This window comes from Cryptomeria japonica, chromosome 5 (genome assembly GCF_030272615.1).
Source record: "Cryptomeria japonica chromosome 5, Sugi_1.0, whole genome shotgun sequence".
Taxonomy (NCBI): Eukaryota; Viridiplantae; Streptophyta; class Pinopsida; order Cupressales; family Cupressaceae; genus Cryptomeria; species Cryptomeria japonica.
In genome coordinates this window covers 716,818,670-716,834,174 of record NC_081409.1, presented here as the reverse complement: position 1 = coordinate 716,834,174, position 15,505 = coordinate 716,818,670, and the positions used below count along the sequence as shown (strand labels likewise).

Sequence of the window (15,505 nt, the reverse complement as noted above, 5' to 3'; positions counted from 1 at the left end):
GGCTCGTGTGGTGTTGTGTTTCTCAACTCCAACAAAAGGAACATAACTAAGAAACCATTATTACCTTTACATGCTTCGCATCGTTCTCAATTATATGGGCTGATACGTTCCAAACCTATGCATCAATAACACACAATTCACATCCAAAGCAGAAGAAAACAAAACAAAAACCTAAAATAGTTTTAGAGTAGAAAAGTTGTTACCTAGACTATGAGTAGTAGGATGAGGAATACAAACATGGGAGAAGACTGGTTTAACCGGGCCATTGAAAAACAAATTATGTTTCAAACTTTCAAATGAACAAATACAACGATATCATCATAACTTCGAAATAGCTCTGTTATATAATAATTCCAGGCCAACTTGAGTTGTTTGTTAATAATTCCATAACTTCAGCATAGGATGACCGTCACATTGTTTGTGCGGGTATCTCTATATTGTTTATTTTGGACATTTACCTTGCCACCGCATTTCATCGTAAAATACTATTCATGATTTGTGGGTTCCTCCGTTGCAATTGACATTGTTTTGTATTTATATCATAGGATTGGATGTTAATTAAGAAAAATTAATAAGATTTGGTTCTGCGTCTTTTCTAAGTATTTTCTTAACATATAATAAATGGTTTACTTTGATCAGGGTATATTCTTTTTATTGGATCTCTTTCCTCAATTCGGCCTTCGTCTTTACAGATGTAGATATGTGTAAAGGAAATGGTGATATTCTAAAGAATTATGTATACAAATTAACTAATGGTTAATACGTTGGGTAACCTTAGGGAAGATTATATTAGAATATTAAATTGTTATTTTAGTAAATTAAAAGTTAAGGGGTTAGGTAGTTAATTTTAGGAAGAATAGTGAAGGTTAAATTTAATTTCGTAGTGAGATTTATTTAGGATTAATAGTAGATATTTTTTTATCCATATTTTGTTTTGTAATAAAAGCAATTTGCAGGTCAATTCATGTCCTATAATATTCATTCCACTCATCATGAGAATATTTCATATGGAGAGGTGATTTAATACACATGGAAGTGATCCAACAACAAAACTTGTTGTGGTCTCTAATCTATGTTGACAATCAAGGACAACTAATATTTAAAGGTGGTTTGGAGAGATTAGTAGATTGTAAGGGTTGTGTACTCCTAGGTTGACATTCTCAATTAGAATAGCTTCATATTCGTGGAAGTGTTGGAAGGAAGCACTTTTCCTCATCCAATTGTCCTTGAATATTTGATATAGAATTGGGTTCATTTTATTGTTTCAAAAGAGAGGTGTTCCTAGAATGATTCTTCTCTTTGATGCAAAGAAGTTTTTACTAAGAATTGCATCTAGTTCCTTGTCAAATGGTACACATTTAATGCCTTTATATACTAAGACAACAATAAATTATACAAAACATTTACAAGATTACCTCATATGAAGAATAAAATGAGTAGGAGCCATGGAAACTTCAAATCTAATTTTTTTAATTTTGAGGACCAAATTATGTATGACATGGGTTCATGTGTAATAATTGACAAAATTTGATTTTAAATTATAGCGATCAATTCTACATGGTTCTTTATTACTTATGGTTACCTAAAGTTGAATCAAGAGAGGGGGATAATAGTATTCATGTGAGGAATTGATGCAGTAGCTGTAATGGTGAAAAATTAGTGTTTCCACCATAGGAAAAAGAAACCACTAATTTTGTGACCTGGGGACCAATACAATAGGGAAAGATAGGAACTTGATAGATCTAAACCTAAGAGGTCTAAATGTTGATCAAATTTTAGGGATGTTAAATGAGTGTCTTCTTTCCCTTGAGTTGAACTGATTTGTCGAAGATATTGAAATTAGGGCAAATAGGTTGAAATTCATATAATTATGTGCAAATAGTTAACTACAGTCATCAAATCGAGCCACGAACCTAGATTTAAGGATTGTATGAGGATTCAGACCTATTCCTAGAAGAAGCTCCTAATTTGTTGGGACTAGTGTGACAGCCACTCTTGTCCTTTGCACTTTTCAGACTCCAATGAGGGATCAATTCGTCTTTGTAAATAAAGCTTATCCTGAAGATCGTAGCTCCATACCTACTTCCTACACATAGAAAGAAGGGAAAATAGGTTCAAAATGGGGGTTCTCCTAATTCAAACCCCAGTTTAGGAATTAACCTTGAATGAAATATTGCAAATACTTGAAATAAAATAATGGAAAGTGTTTATGGTGAAAATGGATAACAATAACAACAATATTGCAAGGCTAAAATGAATCCAACCACTAAACCCTAGCCTAACAATGAACAAAGATCCACCATAACATATGAAGATTACCTAAGACAATGCAAATAACTCAAAATCACAAAGATTATACCATCACATGTCCAATAGGGTTTTGATCTCCATTCTTCCTATCTCCATTGATCTTGCTTGATATATTTGCTCTCAGATTTTTGTATGCACAAGAGCTCAACAAAGAACGGAAAGTGGTTGCAAGTAGGATCTTAGTGTAGCCAAGTTGCATGAAAGATCATTAGCATGAGTCATTAGGGTTTGACAATGAAGAAAGCATCTCCTTAAATAGAAGACACAATAAGAAATGGAGGGTTAAGATTGAGAGGTGTAAAAAGAGAGGTCGGCTAGGATTAGAGGGTAGGTAAAAGAAATACCAAAATAATGAAAGAGGTAGGTAGTGTAGGAAATAAGAGATGAATGACATGTGTCATGTGTAGAAAAAGATAATGAATTAATTAAATAAATAAAGATTTATTTAATTAATAGAAGAAGTAGGACAATTAAATAAATAAAATATTTATTTAATTTAGGAAAGGGATAATTTAAATAAATAAATGTATTTATTTAAATGAGAAATAAGGCTAGAAGAGGATAAATGAATTAATTAAATAAATAAAAATTTATTTAATTAATAGAAGAATTAGGCTTAGATAATTAAATAAATAAAATATTTATTTAATTAGACATGACAATATTGAGTGTCTACAGAAAGATATACCTCAGATATGCAATGACTGATAATGATGCTTTACTTCTTCAATATAATCACATATGTATGAAATGGCATGAATATGACAAAATCCTAATCACACAGACATGCTTGTGTATGGATGTTGCAATTTGCTCCACAATGGTTGAATGAAGAATGTGTAGCCTTGAACATCTCTGAAAAATGCTTGATGATGAACAATTGAATGCTTGATTGCTTGAATGAAATTTCTAGGTATGGAGTTAAGTTGATCAAATGTCTCTATATATGATGATCTAGGACAATTACTGATTAGACTAACCTCTAGTGGTGATATAGAGCCACCAATTTATTTTCCTGCCGGAGAAGTAGGTCCACCCCCTCCTTGAAAATTGGGCCCCAAAGAGGGAGACTAGGGCACTAGGCACTTTTGTCCAGGACTAGGGCACTAGTGATTTCATCCTCCTCAATTGGAGACTAGATTTTGGGCCAAGGGAGGAGGACACATCCTGAGGAATCACTTGGTAGGTGTATTAAGCATAAAAATTAGAGTTAAGGAACTGAACAAACCCACATAGGAGATGAGGGGGAGATGGGCTAAAGTAGGGGCACAAACATGAGGTGTAAAGTGACAATTTACGATGCTACATTTATCCCCCCACTTTAACGGGAGTACGATCCTATGCAAATACTTATGTTAAATTAGATGAAAGCCATGAAAGAGAGAGGAGAAAAGGAGCACAACTGCAAGGAGTATAAGACCACTAGTTAATCTCAAGGAACTAAGCCCTAGGAGCACAACTGCAAGGATTATAAGACCACTAGTTAATCTCAAGGAACTAAACCCTCAGTCTCAAGATCTTAACTCACTCAAACACATGCAAGGGAACACAAAACCAAAAAAATAAGTCAAAAGGAACACAACACAAAAGCTAAAGACCAAAACACAAGACCTTATGTCAACTACCTAAAGAGAACTTGATATCGAAATGCTTCAACAACTGATATCATTCTTCAAAAATGTCATTTCAAGAAAACAAGTAATCACATGAAAGAGAAAAGAATGCATTATCCATGAACCACCAATAAAGATATGAGCTCCTGAGAAGAAGGAAAGAGAGAGCATCGATACAAGATAGATGTGTTTTTCTAGATTATCCATGAGAGGAATGATGAAAAATGGAGGGTATGTGTAGAATCATGGTGTTGCAAAACAGGCCCTTAAGTGGCAATGAAATTTCAGAAAATCAGCGTTATGCAACTTGACATGAAAATTTGAATAAGTTGTAAACACTATTTTTAAAATATGTAAGAAGAGAATATATAGAAAATTGAATTTAGTTTCTAAGCTAATAGTTGTTTTTTAGAAAAATAAAATCCTATTTGATGAAAATTTCAAATTTCAATGCAGTGGTACTAAAATTTCAAGAAAAAGATAAGAAGTAGACGTATGTCTGACCACCCTAATCACAATCAAATCATAATAATTTTTTATAATATTTATAATATAAGTATTAGACTCATGTCCGGATGTGACACATATTTTTTTTAATTTTGTATAATGTAAATAATTATTTATGAATTTTTTACTACAATTTTTCAGAAATTAAGAAACTCCTATGTCTGACCACCTTAACTTGGTCAAAACCTTATGAAGTTTTTTTTTTTTTTAATTTTTCCCTATAGTAGATGAATCATAGGATGTGATTCATGTTGTGGATTCAAAAAATGTTATATCGTTTGAAAGTTATTAGTGATTTTCAATCAGTCTATCAATCAGGACTATTGTTAGAATTCAATTAGAAAATAAATAATAATTATTTATTAAAGTCGAAATAAGACAAGCCTTATATTGTTGGAAAGATGAGAACGTCCTTAAAAAACCCTTTTCATTTTATCAATTTTGGCTACAAAAAAAGTAATCAGCGACCAGTGTAAAGTCTGGAAAATCAAGGAATACTGAAAAACACGTTTTTTCAATTGACTTTCTAGGCTTGTCACTTCCAAGTCAAATCCCAAAGCATTCCCGAGCCGAAACTTGAAATTTGAAAATTTTACAACACAAATCGGATATCTGATTTTAATAAGTAAATTCACTAACTAAATTAGCACATAATTAATCTAATGTTTATTAATATATTAATATATTAATATATAATATTTTAGTATATTAATATATAATATTTTAATATATTAATTTATAAATAAATTAGGATATGATGTTAGGGAGAGGGAGAGGGAGAGAGGGGAGAGAGAGAGAGATTAGGAGAGAGAGAGAGAGAGAGAGAGAGAGAGAGGAAGGGAGAGAGAGGGGGGAAGGGAGAGAGAGATAAAGAGATTAGTGGAGAGAGAGAGAGATTAGGGGAGAGAGACATTAGGGGAGAGGGGGAGAGAGCTTAAGACACCAAATTGTGTAGTTATGCGTCATATGGTATCCTATGACCTATTAGGACACAATATGACCCATAATGACCAAATATGGTGTCTTAAGGGGTCATATAGTGTCTTAAGGGATCGTAGGACAACATATGACCCCTATGGATACCATAGGACCCCTTATGACACCATATGGTGTCGTTAGGGGTCATATGGTGTCCTAAGGGGTCATAGGACACAATATGACCCCTTAGGACACCATAGGACCCAAAGAGACCCAATATGGTGTCATAAGGGGTCATATTGTGTCCTAAGGGGTCAGATGATGTCTTAAAGGGATCATATGACACAATATGACCCATTAGGACACAATATGACCCATAGCGACCCAATATGGTGTCTTACAGAGTCATATGGTGTCCTAAGGGGTTGTAGGACATCATATGACCCTTATGGACACCATAGGACCCTTATGACACCATATGGTGTTGTTAGGTGTCATATGGTGTCCTAAGGGGTCATAGGACATAATATGAGCCCTTAGGACACCATAGGACCCTAAACAACCCAATATGGTGTCATAACAAGTTGTATGGTGTCCTAAGGGGTCATAAGGGTTCATTGGACACCATATGACCCCTAAGGACAACATACGACCCCTTATGACACCATATGGTGTCTTTAGGGGTCATATGGTGTCCATAGGGATCATATGGTTTCCTAGGAGACCATATGACCCCTTAACATAGCAAATTGTCTTGTTATGGGTCATATGGTCTCCTAAGGGGTCGTACAACACAATATGATCCCTTAGGACACCATAGGAGCCAAAGACACCCATTATGGTGTCATAAGGGGTCATATTATGTTCTAAGAGGTCATATCATGTCTTAAAGGGGTCATATCACACAATATGACCCGTTAGGACACAATATGACCCATAACAACCCAATATGGTGTCTTAAGGGATCATATGGTGTCCTAAGGGGTCGTAGGACACCTTATGACCCCTATGGACACCATAGGAGCCCTTATGACACCATATGGCATCATATGGTGTCTCTCTCCCCTAATCTCTCTCTCTCTCCCTCTCCTCTCTCTCTCTCCCCTAATCTCTCTCTCCCCCTCCCTTGATGTCTCTCTCTCCCTCTCCCCTAATCTCTCTCTCTCTCTTTCTCTCTCCTAATCTCTCTCTCTCCCTCTCCCCTAATCTCTATCTCTCACTCTCCTCCTCTCTCTCTCTCCCCTAATCTCTCTCTCCCCCTCCCCTAATCTCTCTCTCTAAAATATGACTAATAAAATCGGATATCAGATATCCAATTTCTGCCATTGCCATTAATGTGGCACCTATTAAAAAAAGCCAGCAATGGGAAAAAAAATTGGGACCACAAATTTATATATCCGATTTTATCAAATATCTGATTTTTGTAAATAGAAAAGAGCCTTGTGGGCCATTTTGTGGATTCCAATGGCCCACTGTCTTTATATTTTGCTTTTTGTCGATGATCATAGGTTTTCAGATAGGTTGAGACAAATTTGTGCTTTTGGGAGATTCTTAAAGTCAAATCTTACATTGTCAATCATTTAGGAGCATCTATGTGGAGGTAAATGGGGAGTAGTAGTCGTCGAAAGTCTAAATGCAAAAGAAAACCTTCAAATGACCAAATTGAAGTGTATAGAGAAAGAGATAGAGAATGTCATAGGAGGAGAAGACAAGGTATGTTAAATATTGTTAATGTTACTTCAAGTGAAGAGGAAATTGAATTTGAAAATGTGTCCCAAGTTATTGAAAATGACAATGAGAAGGAGGAGCTTCAACAATTTTGGTACTCTAATTATAGAGTGTCACCCAATGTTAAGGACATTTTAAAATTAAGAATCGGCAACCGAGACTGCACAATGCATCCCAAACATTTCTTGGAATGAAGCCAAATAATGTTGTACAAAAAATTTTGTGAAGTACATCCAACTTTGCAAATATCACAAAGGGCCTTTGAATCTTTGAAACCATTTTATTGTGTTCCTTTTAAGATTTGCAATACTTGTTGTTGCAAGTACCATGTGGACTTTTCAATTTACCATGAGCTTTTATGTCATATTCATTCTATGATGCATACTAATGAGATGTTGTAGGAATGTGGTGCAATGCTATTTCCAAGACCATCAAGAGACTTGCAAGATCTATTTTTATGGCCTAGAGATGATGGCTGCTATTTCTATAGAAGTGATTGTTTGAATGAGAAGTGCTCAGAATGTGGTGGGTTGTCAAAGTTTGTTTCATGTTTTCATGAGGGTAGCGAACATGAGTTTGGAAAGAATTATGTTGAGAAAAAAATATATGAGACAGTGAAATATACTTTGAAGAGTGGTGGTGAAGGTTCTAGATGCGAATTAGTCTCAAGAGAAGTGAGTATTGCTGATTTTATTTTGGATTTTAAGGAAAATCTTTTCTACAAGTATGCAAGGCACACTAATAGGTCTCAGTGGTTGGATCAATAGTTTAGGATGTGTAAGAACTCTTTCCCTATTGGCACTATTGTATTGGTGGTTGATTTTGCAGAGCACTATACATTGCAACCACAGAATGAGGTATAGTCTCAGTACTACAATTCAATCCAGATCACTATTTTTGTTCACATTACATATAGACATGCTCCTGATAGTACAAAAGAGGATAGGAAGATAATCAGGGAGTATCATTTTTATATGAGTGATGATAGATCACACTCCTCCGAGCATGTGCAACATTCTTTCAAGAATTTTTTTGAGATCTTGCATGAGAAAGATATTTCAATTGATCGACATATAATATGGTCAGATAATTGTACAGGTCAATTCAAGAATGCCCGTATGTTTTATTGGTTGAGTAGAATGCATGTAGAGATGTGTATACCTCATATTTGGTGTTTATTTGAGGAAGGAAATGGGAAGGGGGAGCATGATGGAGCAGGTGCATGTTTGAAGAGAGCTCTAGTTAAGGAGAAATTAAGGATTTCAGGTCCAAAATTCTCTGATGCACATTCTATTGTTGATTGGTGTAATTCGGCATTGTCACATGGAGGTACTCTTGATTCAACAGTGACCAAATTCTTTTGGTTGGTTGAGGAGGGCACAGTGGGAGATAGATTGGATTGTCAAACAATTAAAGATTCTTCAAAGATGTGTTCATTTCTCAGCTCAGATGCAAGTACATGGACCATTTCGACACGAGGGTTGGCTTGTTTTTGTCAGAGTTGTGTTCGGTGTGATTGGGATCAGTGTGAGTCAACTGAGTGGGTTGATACATGGATTCACCAATATCTAACTCCTTTATCTCAAACAATATCCTTGTCAAACAATGACATGGAAAGTTCACTTGAGTATGACCATCTATCAGATCTTATACAACTAGGACATGTTTTTGCAGTTGTTGCACTGCAAGCGAATGAAGAGAGATCAGAATATTGGTTGGCACGATGTATACAGGGAAAACAAAAGCTAACACAACCAGTGACAGATGATGATAGGTTCACATATCCTGCAGGTTTAGTTGTTGTTGTGGGAACTTGGTTGCGAACATACATGATTAGAAAGAATGCCATACCTGCATTTGAAGACTATGAGAGACACAAAACCATTATAATATATTCACACCTTATTATAGCGACAAATGTCAAGTTGTTGAAGCATCAAGAAAAACCGAAGACCAAAGAGCTATGGACAGTGACTACTGCTGATCATGAAGCAATACTAGATACTCTTAAGCAAAGAGATGACCCTTCAGGCATACTTGAGTAGTAGGTCTTTAATGGTGCCTTATTTTTTTTATCATGCATTTCATTTCAAACAATGATCATTAAACCTTAATGTTCGATTTTTCTACACATATATTAAGGATGTGTTCAAAATGCAGGTCTATTGATGAACGTTTTTTTTTGGCAACACGGTTTTTGCATGCACATAGCGGGTACACTCGATATAATCCAAAGGGACGCATTTTTGCAACATGACTTATTACCATGCTTTTGATGAGCTTTATAATTTTTGTTATTAGAGAACACTATTTGACAAATTTTGATGATATAATTATCGCAAAACCTTTATGCTCATGCAGGTCTTTTTTGATGATATACAACAGTATCACATTATGATTTTTGCGTCAACATAGTGGGTTTTGTTGATATAATTCGAAGGGACGTATTTTTACGATATATAATCCCACCTTTTCATTTATTATCATATTTTTCATTTGAAGTGATTATCATAAAGCATTTATGTTCATCCATGCATTTTATGTGTAGACTAATAATTCTTAAAAATACAGGTTCATGCTAGATCATTCATCGTTGAAAAGACCCTCTCTTGGTGATGGTACATATTCCTTTGTGCATTAATGAGATTAAATTTTGTGCATAAACATTAAGTCAAGTGAATGTATTTCTATTTAGAAATGACCGTATCTACCATCATCTTCAACCATGCAGAGAAATGCAGTGAGAAGGGCTTTAATCAACATGCGTCTTTCTTCAAAGTTATGCTTGTATAATTTGCAGAGAAACTAGTAAGTTTCATACTTATACAATCTTGTACGTCTTAAAAATGTTTCAAATGATCTATTTATAATTTGACAAACTAATTTGTATTAAGTGTTATAATTTGTTTCTTGTAGCACATTCATTCTGCATAAAAAGGTTACTTATTTTGGTCTTCATTTATATGCAGACATTGTTGTACGTAAGCTTTTCTCTTAGGACATGAAGATGTCTGATGCAGATGAAGTGGGATGTTGTATTTGTATATGAATGTGAATTGATGTAACATTGTTATGATGATATACAATGTCCATGAGAAAATTGGTTTTGTTATATTAACGATATACAATGTATCTGTACATGAGTACATTGGTGTAGTTGTGTTAAAAAAATCATGTTTGCATATCCCTTCATGGATGTCACATGCAAGTGTAATGGTAATTATGTGTATACAATACATGAAAATATTGATGATCATTATGTGTCTACAGTGTAATGCTTGTTTATCTATGTTTTTCATTGAACAAGTTAGCGCCACGGATTATGAGATAGGCTTTTGTAGGGACCCCTCTTGTGGCCACGTAGGTTCAAACAGATCGTTCACAGGTGCCACGGATTTTGAGTTAGGGCCTGTCATAGTTTGACAGTTTTTAGCACTTAGTGTGCTCAAGGGATGACGTCGGTAGGTTATGACCCCGAGCATTCGACCGAGTGCAGGGGAAAAATAGGAGCATGCATAGGGTAATAATGCCTAACTAGACATGTTGGAGCTGATGGTTTGTCATCGTGATGAGCAGAATGAGAAAATGACCATGAGACAACATTCGAATGAATGAGACTAACAATTTTTTCACCAACCGAAAAATTGCTGCCCTAATAAAACCACAAGGAAACTTGAAAAACCAAGATAGCATTTTGTAGGGACCCCTCTCATGGCCCCGTAGGTTCAAACAGATCATTCATAGATACCATGGATTCTGAGTTAGGGCCCATCAAAGTTTGACAATTTTTAGCACTTAGGGCGCTCAAGGGATGACATCGGTAGGGCATGACCCCGAGCATTCGACTGATTTGGGGGGAAAAATAGGAGCATGCATAGGGTAATAATGCCTAAATGGACATGTCAGAGTCAGCAGTTCATCATCACGACAAGAACAACAAGAAAATGGCCACAAGACAACATTCAAATGAATGAGACTAACGATTTTTTCGCCCACTGAAAAATTGCTGCCCTAATAAAACCATAGGGAAACTTGAAAAACCGAGATAGAATTTTGTAGGGACCCCTCTCATGGCCCCATAGGTGCTCATTTGCAGGTGCCATAGATTCTGAGTTAGGGTCCGTCAAAGTTTGACAATTTTTAGCACTTAGGGTGCTCAAGGGACAATGTCGGTAGGGTATGACCCCGAGCGTTCGACCAAGTGGGGGGGAAAAATAGGATCATGCATAGGGTAATAATACGTAACTAGACATGTCAGAGTCGACAGTTCATCATCGCGATGAGCAAAACGAGAAATTGGCCACGAGACAACATTCGAATGAATGAAACTGATGATATTTTCTCCAACCAAAAAATTTCTGCCCTAATAAAATAGTACGGAAAATTGAAAAACTGAGATAGGATTTTGTAGAGACCCCTCTCATGGCCCTGTAGGTTCAAACCAATCATTTGCAGGTGCCATAGATTTTGAGTTAGGGCCCGTCAAAGTTTGACATTTTTTAGCACTTAGGACGCTCAAGGGACGACGTCGGTAGGGTATGACCTCGAGCGTTCGACCGAGTGGGGGAGAAAAATAGGACCATGCATAGGGTAATAATGCCTAACTGGACATGTTAGAGTTGACGGTTCGTCATCATGACGAGCAGAACAAGAAAACGACCACTAGACAACACTCGATTGAATGAGACTGACGATTTTTTTGCCCACTGAAAAATTGCTTCCCTAAAAAAACCGTAGGAAAAATTGAAAAAATGAGATAGGATTTTTTAGGGACCCCTCTTGTAGCCTTGTAGGTTCAAACCGATCGTTCGTAGGTGCCATGGATTCTGAGTTAGGGCACATCAAAGTTTGATAATTTTTAGCACTTAGGGCACTCAAGGGACGGCGTCGGTAGGGTATGACCTCGAGCATTCGATCAAGTGGGGGGGGGGGGGGAATAGGACCATGCATTGGGTAATAATTCCTAACTAGACATATTAGAATTGACGGTTTGTCATCACGATGAGCTGAATGAGAAATTGGCCATGCGAAACATTCGCATGAATGAGATTGATGATTTTTTCGTCAACCAAAAAATTGCTGCCCTAATAAAACCATAGGGAAACTTGAAAAACTGAGATAGGATTTTGTAGGGACCCCTCTCATGGACCCGTAGATTCAAATCGATCATTCGCAGGTGCCACGGATTCTGAATTAGGGCCCGTCAAAGTTTGAAAATTTTAGCACTTAGCGCGCTCAAAGGATGACGCCAATAGGGTATGACCCTGAGCATTCGACCGAGGTGGGAGGAAAAATAAGACCATGCATAGGGTAATAATGAATTGTATCAAGTATTATTCATTAAATGAATTGTATTGTATTGTTCATTAAATAAATTGTATTGTATTTTTCATTAAATGAATTATATTGTTCATTATACAAACAACACTTACGATGAAATAAAATGAATTGTATTGCTCAATATAAAACCATTATTAACCATTGTTAATTACTGGAATGAAAATTAAATATTTCCATGATAACACCACAAACAGATGAGCAACAATTTATATGATCGAATATCAACTTCTATATATATGAAAATGTCAAATGATTACAAATGTATGTCCATACACAAATATGGCATAAACGCCAACTCAAACAAAATGTATGTCTAAATACGTGAATGTATGTCCATATACAAAATATACATGCCAACTAGACATGTAAGCATCCCAAAACTATCTATAACATCCTAAGCTGTTGATGGATCATCAAAATTGATCCTCTTCATTGTACTACTCAGCTCTGAAGGATCATGCACAAGAAAAACAAAACACAATTAATATTAGTTATATTATATAATTCACATTCAAAAAGTTAATATAAAAATGAACAATAATTAAACTATTCATGTTTACCTCATCTCCATGTTTTCTCTTCAGCTTTGCAGGACTCTTGATGTATGTGTTCGATAGAGGAGGTATGTTTTCAATATTTTCATACACAACCTACATATGTTCAAAAACATGACATTGATACAAGTTAGCATATAATTGTTAGTGATAATAACAAATTATATCTACTAAACACAAAATAAAATAAACACACATCTACTCGAGGCATCTCTTCTTCTTCTTCATCTTCAGGTATACTGGGTGTAGTCATCAAGGATGTGAAGCCAAGAATTCTCTGTACATATACACAACAAGTATATGAAACTATCAATCTATGTCTAGACGTTTATAATCACTATAAGTTATTGAAACTATTCATTCAATCATATTTGCATTCAATTACCTTTCCCTTGTCTCCAACTGCACTACAAGAGCCTAAATCACACTACCCCACACTTGTGCTACTTGTGCCCTACAAGAGTAAAATAAGATATACATGCAAGTTACTACATAATCTAATTAATACCAATATAAACGATGAGCATGTATGTACAATAAAATACATACGACTAGGTGTAATAATATATGTACTGTCAAGCTATCAAGGCCAAATGAAATGGTCGACAAGGTGCCCTCCTGAATCTTTCTCAACTCCTCCTTGGACATCAATTGTTAAATAGACCATGTAAATAAAAATTAGTACTTGATATTATCTAGATTATAAATATTCATTTAAAATATAACATGAATTGTGAAAATACAAATCTTACCACTATATCATCAATGCATGATGACGGTGCCTCCTCACCTCTAGCATGTGTGGACTCCCTAGGGTATGCTCCAGTCTGTGTCCTAACATCTGGTGCATCATACATCTCATGCACCTCATAATCTGCACTGTCCGTGAGAGGATCAATGGGCTATCCAACTGGACCCAAGCATATGTGCCCACACATGACACAACTATAATGCACACATATGTGTGGAGCCGAGGATGACGTGTCAGCATGACCAGATGCATTGCTACCATCAAAAGTAGGCTGAGCTACTGACCCAGCCTGAGAAACCAAATGGCTACTCAAAGAGTGAATAGCCAATATGGTTCGTGAAGCTTCCTCACAAATGATATCTGGATGCTCCACTGGAGGTGGGGGATCAATAGGAGGATGGGGGGCATATGGGCCCTAGACTACTCTGTCTACCCTAGGTCTATTTTGGCGCATACCTAAACCCACACCCTAGAAAGATTAGATGTCAAAGTAGTTCACATGTTTGCGTAAAACAAACTTAGCATACAATTTTTTTATGAAGTAGAAGGGGACATCAAGATTGTTGTTGGGTGGTTTGTCGAAAACCATCCACCAACGATCCCAAAAAAATTTCATAATACCATAATTTGTGCACCATTTAATAGAAATTTTTTTGGGGGGGGGGTCTACGGGTTGACCAGTGCGTGGATTCACAAACAATGAGGCGATATCGGCTTTCAATATCTCAAGATCCTTGATCTCCTTATATGACAAGCCATCTGCATATTGTTCCCTCATAGAATCTTGCCACAAAAGGGCAACATTGTGCTCCTTAGTCATAATTTCCATACTCTTTATGATCGACGTGAGAGGATCAAACATTGGGTTTAGACAAGGGATCCTACAATATACATCTGCAATCCCCCTCAATGCATTCAAATTTTGTGCAATCAAATCCTAAATTGAGGGGGGGTTTGGCAAAGGAGGGTTTGGTGGTTGTGGTTGTGATTGATCAATGTTTTCATTGTTATCCCCCATTTTTAACCTAATTGAATGTAAACAATTGAATTTAGTTAACAAATTTAAACAATTTTGTATTTGATTTAAAAAAACCTAGTTTCCATGAAAAAAAACATATTTTCAATGAAAAATCAAATAAACATTAAAAAAAATACAAAAATTGAATGAAAATGATTGAAAACAATAAAAATCTTACCTTTCAATCTTTTTTTTAGTAATTCGGGCAAAACACCAGATATCGGATACAATCGGATATCGGATTTCTATAAAATCGCGCAACCCGTGGGTTAAAAATGACTCACAAGCTGTCACAGTCAAAATATATTGTCTCTGAAAATTATTTAAAAATAAAATTATATTATATAATATAATAATATATTATAAAATATAAGTATATATTATATAATATATAATATAATATAATAATATATTATTATATTATTATATTATATAATTATATAATATATTATTACATTATATATATTATATAATATATAATATATAATATATTACATTATATATTATATAATATATTTTTTAATTTAAAATTACAAATAAAAATCGGATATCCGATTTTATCTAATATCCGATTTGCTTAGGTAATTACCATGCCAAGGTGTACTGACGCCCAAGCCATGCAAAAAGTCAACACGAATTTTCACATTTTTAGGCGAGTGGAGAAGGCTATTTTTTTCACATCCCCTCTTTTTGGTCCCCCATGATCCTGCACTAACCCTGGAATGAATACAAACTCTAGATGTAATTTTCTAGGTGATCCATGTTG

General features: G+C 35.4%; 1 long non-coding RNA gene across 1 annotated transcript; it reads right to left on the bottom strand.

Annotated features, from left to right (window-relative positions):
• Positions 1–12,692: 12,692 nt before the first annotated feature.
• LOC131056727 (uncharacterized) lies at positions 12,693–13,439 on the bottom strand. Its single transcript, XR_009108786.2, has 4 exons — positions 13,356–13,439; positions 13,167–13,247; positions 12,977–13,066; positions 12,693–12,863 (listed from the first exon to the last, which is right to left on the bottom strand). It is a non-coding gene; the product is annotated as an uncharacterized LOC131056727 (long non-coding RNA).
• Positions 13,440–15,505: the final 2,066 nt, after the last annotated feature.